The 10,917-nt window shown below is 43.2% G+C and overlaps 1 long non-coding RNA gene across 1 annotated transcript in view; it reads right to left on the bottom strand.

The window, feature by feature from the left end:
• Positions 1-587: 587 nt before the first annotated feature.
• LOC117282107 overlaps positions 588-10,917 on the bottom strand; it is a 104,389-nt gene continuing 94,059 nt past the window's right edge. The window contains exon 3 of the long non-coding RNA XR_004512724.1: positions 588-747. This is a non-coding gene — a long non-coding RNA (uncharacterized LOC117282107). The remainder of the gene's footprint in view (positions 748-10,917) is intronic.

Here is a 10,917-nt window from a genome sequence, read left to right on the forward strand (position 1 = left end):
CTATGAAGAGTGGTGGCATAACTCAAAATTTCTGCTCACTTCTTTCATTTAACTGCCTTTAATTCTCAGTAAACAAATATATATTTCATGTATCTTTAGTATTCAGTTTAGTCTTCCTTACCTACAAGAGGAATGCATGTAAGATTTTAGTAGGAAAGCCAGAGGGAAAGGTGCCACTAGGGAGACATGGACACAGCTTGATGCATGCTACAAAAAGGGTTTTAGATAAATATGATGGGATGGTGTGCGGACTGGATTAATCTACCTCAGGATAGGGACCAGTGGAGAGCTCTTGTGAACCTCAAAGCTCCATAAAAATTTGGAAAATTCTTCAGCAGCTGAGTCACTGGCAGCTTCTTAGAAAGGGCTCAGCTCGATGGAGTTATTTAAGAGTTATACTTTCTTAGGTTTCTTTCTTTCATTTGTTTCTCTTTTGTATTGTCTTCTTTCCCAATTTCTATACTTCCCTTATTCTTCAAGAACAGCAATGTAAAGGTAAGGTAAAAAAGGTAAAGGGATACCTGTAACAGGCCCTTACTTAGTGTCTCCTTCCCCATGTGTTTATAGTTCAGAGCGTCCTTACCTGACGTGTTGCTTTCAAATGAGAAAATAGCAGTTGCACTGGAGGAGGCAGAAAGATGTTGAATGCATGGGCACTGCACCCCATGCTGACCTCAAGGACACGACCAGCTGAATCGGCTTCCCAAGGGATGACAGGTTGTTAGATGGTGTTGCACAACCTTCCATCTATCAACAACCAGAATGTGATACCAAATGATGCAGATATTTGGGATGGACACTAACAAATCAGAATTGTATTCAAGAGCAAGATAAGAGCAAATTAGATTCTGGTAATGCTTACTACCATTTTGTTCAGAACCACGATTAAAACACTATAATTTTATCTGCTGTTCTGTATGGTGTAGGGATGATGTTTCATAACGGGATGCTAAGGAGAATATTTAGACCTAACAGAGTGTTAGAAGCTGGAGAAAATTACGCAGTGAGGAGCTTTACATTATTTCTTCGCCATATATTCCGAGTGATCAGTTGGAGGATGAGCTGAACTGGACATGTAGCACAAATGACAATGAACAGAAATGTGTAAAAAATTCTAGCTGGACACCCCAAATGGAAAATGACTACTTGGACAACCTAGACATAGATGGAATGACAATATAATTAATTTTACAGAAATAGGATGGTGTGAAATGGATTAATCTGGCTATGCTCATTTAATTAAGCGCGTGAAAAGAGACTATATTTAAAATTTTTAAAATATATTTAAAATTTTATCTTTATTGTTAGCAGTATTCGCTTCCTTTTATTCATTTATGGTTTATTTGACGGCGCTGTCGGTAGCTCTGGTTCTACAGGGTCGCGTGTTAGGATTATTAGTGAAATTAATTAGAAAGGACTTGGAAGGAAACGGTAAAAAGATAAAACTATCCCTGCAACAGGCCGTGGAGGCCCATAGGGTTCTAAGACGTCGAGGCTCCCACGTTTTCTAGACAATCGGCTCACAGATGGCGCTGAGGTTGTCAGTGTCACAGTGTCACATCCTCGACGGTAATACACTTCATAGTCACCGGCGTGACAGACTCGAAGGCAGTAGTCATTGTGCACAAGGTACTTTATGCGGACCATATATGTACTGTGGCCCACATGCTTACGAACTCTGTTCTGCAAGATGTAGCTATTCCAGACTGTCTGATATCCCAGCGAGAGTATGAAGATGCTGGACATTCACATGAGATATCTACGGATATTTGGAGAATCTGCAGATGAGTGGAGACACGTGGGCAGACGTGGAGGGTGACGTTGGGCGTGTTGTCAGAGTGAAAATGAGATCAGTACAGCATCCTGCTCTGTGGATATGGGATTAAGGTGGAGTCGCTTTTAACATCTCCATAAGGAAAGTTGTTTTCAAGTTTCAACTTCACCAGCCAAACAGTTCAATATTACGGCAGCCAAAATCATGCAAGAGTGGCACAAGCATTGTTCTCGTCAACGTTTATAAACCAAAAAACTCTTCTAAGCCTAAAATCTATATATACAGTTAGTCTAATAAGGCAGTGTTTGTTGGTTTGTCCTTCCTACATTTCCGCGGAAACCAATTAAAAATGTTAGTTACGATAGGAGCAGAAGTTGACAGCACTAAAGAGTAGGTTTTAGTAGGCAATACGATGTTGATATTTGCCGGAAAAGAAAAATGTACCTCTATACTGTCAGTATTGTGCTTATTCTATCAAACTGGCTTTCCAGAAATGTTCTATTTCATAGCTCGCTTATTCAGTGAAATCGTGAAAATCAAACTGACCCTTAAGGGTTTATGTGTGTTATTTGTCTGTTGTCTTATTGTAGTACCACTGCCACCGGGTGAAAACCCATTGGCAGGTAAATAATAATAATAATAATAATAATAATAATTTGTAAGGGTGGCTGAATGGAAGGGTTACATGTGGAAGTGACAGCTGGAGATGGGGAATTATCAAAATTTCCCGTTAAATTTTTAACAAGATATCATGATAATAATATTTAAAAATTAAATTCTTACCTCACAGAAGACATAATGCGTCTCCATTACAAAGAAAAACTAGGTAATGCTGTTTAGGGAAACAATCCCTGTTGATTCTGAGAGTCATATGAAACGCTTCACTATACTGTTCTGCAAAGATGAAGAGCTTTTTAATGTTAAAGCAGGTGGTACACGTAGTAACTGTCACTGACACGGGAAGGTAGATTACATGTAAATTTTTTGTATCCCGGGGTCGACTTAGCCTCCAACAGAAATTAGTACCATGAATCTGACAATCTTAACGCCATCTGTGAGCCGATTGTCTAGAAAATGTGGGAGCCTCGACATCCCACAACCCAATAGGCCTCTACGGCCTGTGACAGGGATAGCTTTACTTTCTATTATTTTACCTTAATTGCATTCCCATAGATTAAAGTCTATTCTAGGGTATGACGCCCTGTAGTCTGGTAGATAACTACCGCCATTTCGGAGGAACCTTCTGCCTCCATCTTCACAGTCAAATCTCACACATTCATACAGGTTATGCATCCACTCCCCTTCCTATACCTTCTGAATACATAAATTTGATGTGAGTTTTTTTTTATTCGAGCTTGCCACACAAACAGGAAACGAGACAGGAGAAATATTATAGCCCTGTGCCACAGGTTTGGCATCTCACACCATAAAACCGAACAACTATTACGTTAGTTGTGTTATCAGAAATAGTTACAGGCTTGGTCCAAACAAACCAAACCTGTCAGCACTCTGCCTACATAATGAGCTACTCACACCTGAAGTTCTTCTCTTGCACATCCGTAAACCAGATTCTGAACCTTAACCCCAGAACTTCGAAGAAAACCCTTATGTCGAGATAGCGCAGTCATTTCAGTGACCAAGGCCGTGGGCTGGGTGACTAGAGCTCGATTCTCGATGGAGACGACGTCCAGGCTGGTTTCGAGCCCATAGCAGAAACCCTTTCACATGGGGTAAAGCGGGCGGGGCGTGAAGCTGACCACTCACATCCATCTAGAGGAGAGCATAAGAATGTTTTGAGATATACCGCCACTCCCCTACAAGTCTTCATGGCGTAGTGCTTAACCTTGTAAAGAGCAGTGGTAAATATATATACCGCCTGATTTAACATTAAGCACTCACAATAAACAGCGACTGTTTAGCTGAACAGCATTAACCGGTTGGGCTCTGTAGCGGAGACGTAATGTTTCCTGTGAGGTAAGGACTAAACATTTAAATATTATTTATACAAATTTCAGACTTAAATGGATCAGATAAGCACACGAAGAACTTTCAGTTGGTCATAATAATCGTACCTGTGTTTAATTAAGCACCATACCATGAAGGGGCATGATGTGGTGGACGTAAAGCTCCATAGATTCCTGACTTCTGCACTAGGCAAAGGTGAGTGGTTAGCTTCACGTCCCGGTCGCTTAACCCCAGGGAGAACACCCTGGGTGGAACCCAGAAAGGTTTGGATACTGTGGAGGAAAGAGAAATCTGTCATCCCTGCTGGGAATCGAACCCCGATTCCTCGGAAATTTGTCTTGTAGCAAGATATTATACTATTACATGGGCCTGACTACTGGCCCCATCCTAGACCAGATGAATCCGTCCCCCACCCCCAGTCTATTTCTTTCAGATCACTTTTAATATTTAGGATCTGAGGTCCTCACGGCAGTGACTATGAAGAGTTTCTTTTTAATATTATTCCCCGGATCTACACCTAGGTCTTCAAAGTGATCTCTTTCCTACAGGTTTTCCTACCTATAACTTTGTAGGCACTCCTCTCCCATACATGCTGCATGCCCTGCCCATCTCATCCATGATTTGATCGTCGTAATAGCATCTGGTGAAGGGCACAATTTATGAAGTTCCGCATTATGTAATTTTCTCCATCCTCTTAGGTCCAAATATTGCCGTGTGTACCCTACTCTCAGACACCCTTAGTTCATGTTCTTCCCTTAAGTTTCACAGCCACACAAAACAGGAGAAGGCATACTAATCAATATATTTCAATTTTAAAATATACTGATGGACGTTTCCAACACAGAGAACACGTTTAATGTATCTGTGGGCTGTTGGCAAGGTTTCTCCACCCTGACCTCTCTGGTGCACAATTGCAGCTGCAGTGACCAAGGATAATCACTCATCTCCTAACATATGGTTCGGGAGAAACCATGGCTGGCATCATCAATAAAGTAAATAAAGTAAAGCTATCCTTGTACGAGGCCGTAAAGGCCCATAGGATTGTGAGACGTCGAGGCTCCCACATTTTCTAGACAATCGGCTCACAGATGGCGGTAAGGTTGTCAACCTTACGCACCGGCCGCGCTTTACTCCCAGGAAAATTATTTAACTAATTCCTAGTACTCATTTCTGTTAGAGACTGGGTGAACCCCAGGGTCATAGTGCGGCTGGAAGGATTAGGTCAATTGGAAAAAAATCCAATTACCTCATCGGGACTTGAACCCGCGACCTTCCGGCTTGTAGCATAGTGCCTCAACCAACTACGCTACTCATCAATACTAACAATTGTGTTACACTGCATCCCTCACGTTCCCTTCCAGAAAGAGGCGTCCTTAGTTCTGAGTCTGTTGATGGCACAAAGTCCATTATTCAAGCATACATAATTATGCCAGGTTCTTAGTTTTCTGCCTAATGCTCCAAAGCTCAGTATTCAAGCACACATGCACGTAACTATGCTAGGTTCCCAATTCTCTACTGATACTCCACAGTTTACGATTCAAGCACTGATACGTAGCATTTCCGGAAACTGCCACAACTAACCCAAACCCAAATATTACTGGCTTCTTGGATGTGGCGCCTTGTAGTCTGTTAGACTGTTATCAACGTTTCGGAAGAGACTGCTGCTTCCATCTTGAAGGCAGAAAAGTGGAGCATGCAAAAGAAGTTATAAGGTTATAGGACAGGAAGTGCTGGGGCCATGCAGACGTGTGGGGGGAGTGGAGTTATGACTCCAGCATTCTTAAACTCCAAATTAGATGGAGTTGAGTCGCCAGTTTTAAGCATATACCCCTTTACGCTCAGAGAAATAGTCCCCGGTACCCATTGTATAGGAGGCTGGGTGGGCCCCAGGGTCTGTCTGGACGCTATGGAGAGGAGAAAAATCCCTTGTCCCTGCCGGGAACCGAACCCTGTCTCTTGGGTTGGACAACCCATGGCTCGGTCGCTAAGCCGACTACGGTATCCCGACTGGTAAAGAGAACCGTGTAAAGAATATTGTCACTTTGAAGGGTTGTTTTGGAAGGGCAGGGTGACTGGGAGAAATAAGCCAATAGGAAAGAGAGGGAAGTGAGCACAAAGAGAGTGTCTACCCAGCAGTGCTGAACTGAAGAGTCTACCTATATCTGACACGGCATGCGCACCCTGGTACAGACACGAACTGCTATCCTTTTAGGGACTAGCATAAGTCACTTTTGCACTGAAATGGTCATTTCTAGGCTCGATAAACTCTAAAAGGGCAAGTCTTCCAGCAAAACCCACACAGATGAATGTACAAGCAGGACCAAGACAAATAATCCTTCTCAATAATTCAAATGTTTCTCGAGCAGCAATACTTCAATTAGCAGCGATCAATTCAAGAAATTATTCCTAGAAGCAGATTTTAAAATTATGGACGGAAGAAATTATATCAGAACTCAGTGGCAAAGCCTTGTATTCGGAAGGTACATGGATCGAATACCAATCTGTAAACAAATTATGTAAAAAAACAGGGTTTATGTGGGTTCTGCCAGTGACGGTAGCCGAGCGGTCTGAGGCATGCACTGTCTTCGCTCGCTCGGAAGCCGGGATCGTGGATTCGAATCCTACTCAGGGCATGGATGTTTAGTGTTTGTATATGTGCGTTTTTCTGTTTGTGTACAGGTAGAGGCCTTGCGACGAGCTGATCACCCGCCCAAGGAGCCCTACCGAATGTCTAAGATCTAGTAAACCGAAGTGAAACGGAGAGTTTCATGGAGGTAGGCCTAGGCCCAAATTGGGGCTGTAGCGCCACAAGAAAAAAAGAATGTGGGTTCTAGTGCAATTCCGTTCACAATCCTCTTCAATGGATCGACAGTAGCGAAATATCATTAATGAATAATTATATTTTATTTGATATAACGTCGTGTAGTACGCTGAAAGTCAATCGACGTTTCGGAGGAACATGTCTCCTCCATCTTCAGGGTAGAAGATGTGAAGCAAGAAACTAGCGTTGAGGAGATGACGCAAAATGGGATCAATTTCTTTATCAGGGGGGGGGCAGTTATCTTACGAAGCTGTCAGTATCTAAGCTACATAGCGTCTAATGGTAGGATCATTGATGAATTATGATTTACAGAGGGCCTGGAAGGAAGCGGTCGTCGCCTAACCACAGTACTATTCCAAAATTTTCTTGAAATGACTAAGTAAAACCATGAAAGACAGTAGATAAGCCAGTGCCCAGCCTTGATTCAAACCAAGCACCTCCCGAATACAAGTCTACAGCTCCCAATAATGTTTAGTGTACTCCATGGAGTCAGTTATCCCTTCTTAAACGTATCTAAACTGAAACATTCGACTCTGTCCGTTTGTCCTTCATAGTTTTACGATAAAAAAAAACTTGTACTGAATACTTGTTATATAAAACCGTGTACCACTTAAAATAAATTTTCAATAAACATGCACCGCTGTTCTATTATTAGCACGGCGAAATGTCAGCAGAAGTTTAACACCAAAATCAATGAAAGATATACTAAGAGAAACTTGCGGATGGGTTCAACTTGTCTTTGAATTATTATTATTTGCTGTGATACCCCTGCCCCCTTCCCTGCCCCTTGTACCACCCATCAGCTGAATAGTTTCCGCCCTCGTACCATTGAAACAAGCACACACCCTTCTAACCTCTGGGCTCAAACACGTGCGTTCCTATACCATGTATGGTCAATGCCAGCACTGGAAGGCCGCTGCTAGAAAACAGGTTTCTGCGGACTCGAGTGTAGAGGTGTTTTGATATGCAGATTTGTCCCCTCCAGACTGGGCAGCATTTATATAAAACAGGCAAGTAATAACATTCCAATTTTCAAGGTGAGGCGAAAGAAGTTCTCATATTTATCTCTTAAGAGGATTGGAAGTTGTGAAGCTGTCAACTTGATAAAATGTTCAGGAAAAATAAAGTCCTGAATTGTATGTTAAGCTGTTAAGTAGTCGCTGACCGTTCGTCACAAAATGAACCCAATTAAGTTGCTATGGGATTACTACATCAATTTCTTCGTCTGAAGAATTTAAATTGAAGAGTTTCGTCAACTTGTAGTAGATTCGCATGCCATTTTAATTATCGGATTACGATGAAATGTAAATTACAAATGCAATTAAAACTTCGGCAGGATACAGAAACCTAGATAAAATAAGCCCTCATTCAACGCGGAAAATGGCGCTTTCGACGAACTTTGTGGTGACGAGGGCACCACGCCATAAAGACGTTTCTTAATCTCGGAATTAAATGGAGGAGAATGGTCAGCTTCACGCTCCAGCCGCTTTACCCCCGTGGAAACAGCCCCCCGATGCTCATTCTATACGAGGCAGTGTCAGCTTCAAAGTCGGTCTGGACGCTGTGGGAAACAGAAAAATATCTGCCTCTGAAAAGAATCGAATCCCAACACCATGTTGTCCAGCCTGCAGCCCGTCGCTATGCCGACTGAGCCATCCTGACACCGACACTGTTACATATACACAGAGGCGAAAGCCGATAAACTGCCTTCAGCCATTTAAACAGTAACGGTATGTTTCGTATGCTATCAGAACGCACACTATCGAATTTTCCGTGCTCGGCAAATAATTGTTAACATTTATTTCCATGCGTATAATGGAATCCGCGTTGAACGAGGGTTTGCTGTGTATATAAATGTTAGCACTTCACACAGGACTAACATAAAAGAGATTTGTACTGAACTAGAAACACGCACTTAGCAGAGACCTGATTCGAAAGGCAGTCTTAATGAAATACGGTGCGAAGTGGATTGAACTGGCACAGAATCGTGTCCGGTGATGAGGATACGGATCAGCAGGTAACGAGTCCTCCAGTTCCGGCTCTATTTGTGGCCCATCTAACGATGTTTTCAGTAGTAAGTCAGTCTACAGCGTGGAATGGTAGGATGGTCGACGAATCTCGAATTGGAAAGTATCTGGAAGGAAACGGTTGTGGGATAATCAAGGTACAATCCTTGCATTTGCCTGGTGGAACCCAGGGAATCCAAGAAAAACCTTGGCCAGGCTACGCAATGTCCCAACCGATCCTCGAACCGGGCACCTCTCGTGTATGATTCAATAGCGGTACCGTTATTCCGATCCGTTCGCTCAGTAGCTTCGTCACTATACTGACTGAGCTATCTCGACAGCAAATGATGATACAGATTTATGTACACCTAGTGGAGATGATCAAGTCAAAGAGGATGAGGTGGGCAGGGCATGTAGCACGAATGGGGGAGAAGAGGAATGCATATAGAATATTGGTGGGAAAGCCAGAAGAAAAGAGACCACTGGGAAGACCAAGACATAGGTGAGTGGACAATATTAAAATGGATCTTTGAGAGATATGATGGGATGGTATGGACTGGATTGATCTGGCTCAAGATAGGGACCAGTGGAGGGCTCTTGTGAACACGGTAATGTACCTTTGGGTTCCATAAAATGCTGGGAAATTCCTGAGCAGCTGCAGAATTGGCGGCTCCTCAAGAAGGGCTAAGCTCCATAAGAACACGTAGATTAGAACGGCACTTACACGGGGAACTGCAAAGTGCCTGCATTTCTCAGAAGCGTCTGCCATTTAAATTTCTGCTCTTAAGGAATTAGACTTCAGTACCAATACGAACGTAACCCACAAACGAACCTCGAGCCCTCCTCGAAGCCACTACGCCCATAAGAGGTACAAAAAAAATTTAAAGCTATGATTTCTGCTTATAATATGTGGAATTCCTTATGACTAATGATTTCTGGGACCATCACAGTTTGCTGGAAGTACGTAATTCGTGGAACTGATGCATATTAAGTCGAACAGGGATGTACAATAATTCCTTACTCGAAGGTCGGATGGAACATTTTGATCTTACCGGAGGCCAGTGAAGAATTTCGATAATTTAGGTTGAAATACAAGCTATGAGACAGACAATCTCCTCCCCCTCTTCTTCTTCTTCTAGCATCGTTTCCCTTCTCGTCGACAGACGAGAAGTCTCCAATCTCACACTTCTTCTCGCAGTCTGTCCTTTTCGCTTTCCTCTCTTCCTTATGCCTTCCAGTACCTGGCTCAACCATCGCGTCTCATTCCTTTAAATATCAAGTATTCGATTCCCGGCATGAGAAAGAGATTTGCAGATTGTTATGGTAACGGTAAAAGGTAAAGTTGTCCCTGTGCTTATTTAATTAAACACTACGCCATGAAGGCGTATAGGGGAGTGGATGTATAGATCCATGTTTTCTTGGCACTAGTTGGAGGTGAGTGGTCAGATTCACTCTCCTCCCGATTTACGCCCCGGGGAAAGAGCCCGAGGTACCAACTGGGTAGGAGGTTGGGTGGACCCCAGAGCCGGACTGGACGAAGTGGAGAAGTGAAAATCCTTGACACCACCGGGACTCGAACTGCGACTCATCGGTCGTCCAGCACAAGGACAACTTTACCCATGCCTCAATAATCAGTGATTATTTCCCTAAACAACATTAAGCGATTGGTGTTTGTAGCGGCGACAGGAGAACCAGTGAGGCATGTACTTAATTAGACTCTAAACGGTTCTGACGAAGGTCAGGTGAGAGGATGCATCTACTCTGTTGGGTCCGTTAGGAGCTAACCTCAATCACTGGGACTGAGCTTAGCTCTTTCTCAGACACCCTAGAGAGTGGGTGTTCCCCCTCTCACCTGAGGACGGAAACATCCACTTTCCGAAACGTGTTTTCTAATATTTAGAATACCAAACGATGGACAAAGTACATAAATACTGCCAGAAGCAAAAACGGTACACATTTGCCAAGTACGTCGATATCCGCCTGAACTCGAAATATTTCATCTTTTCTGGGTCTTGTTGTCCGTTCTTTGTGGACTGGACAAAACGTGGGCAGATCCTGTAGCTGGCTGCAGAGATGACCCTGACCGCTTCTAGACAAACATCAATGGAGACAAGGACATCTCGCGTCTTCCCCTGTAACTTCATTCAACCGCTCATGCATGCCGAAGCAGCACTAGGGCGACCCCAAAGTCTCAACAGACTCTTGGCCACTTCCATTCAGAGCAATGTGTTTCTAGGAGAGCGAGGTTCAAATATACCTGAAGACATACCTAACTCCATGAAACAGAGTTATTCTTCAGAATCTTCTCGCATGTAGAGCCGTAGAAGTCCACAGACGTTTCGGAGGAACGC

The sequence above is a fragment of the Cryptotermes secundus genome, unplaced genomic scaffold, assembly GCF_002891405.2.
Source record: "Cryptotermes secundus unplaced genomic scaffold, Csec_1.0 scaffold136, whole genome shotgun sequence".
Taxonomy (NCBI): domain Eukaryota; kingdom Metazoa; phylum Arthropoda; class Insecta; order Blattodea; family Kalotermitidae; genus Cryptotermes; species Cryptotermes secundus.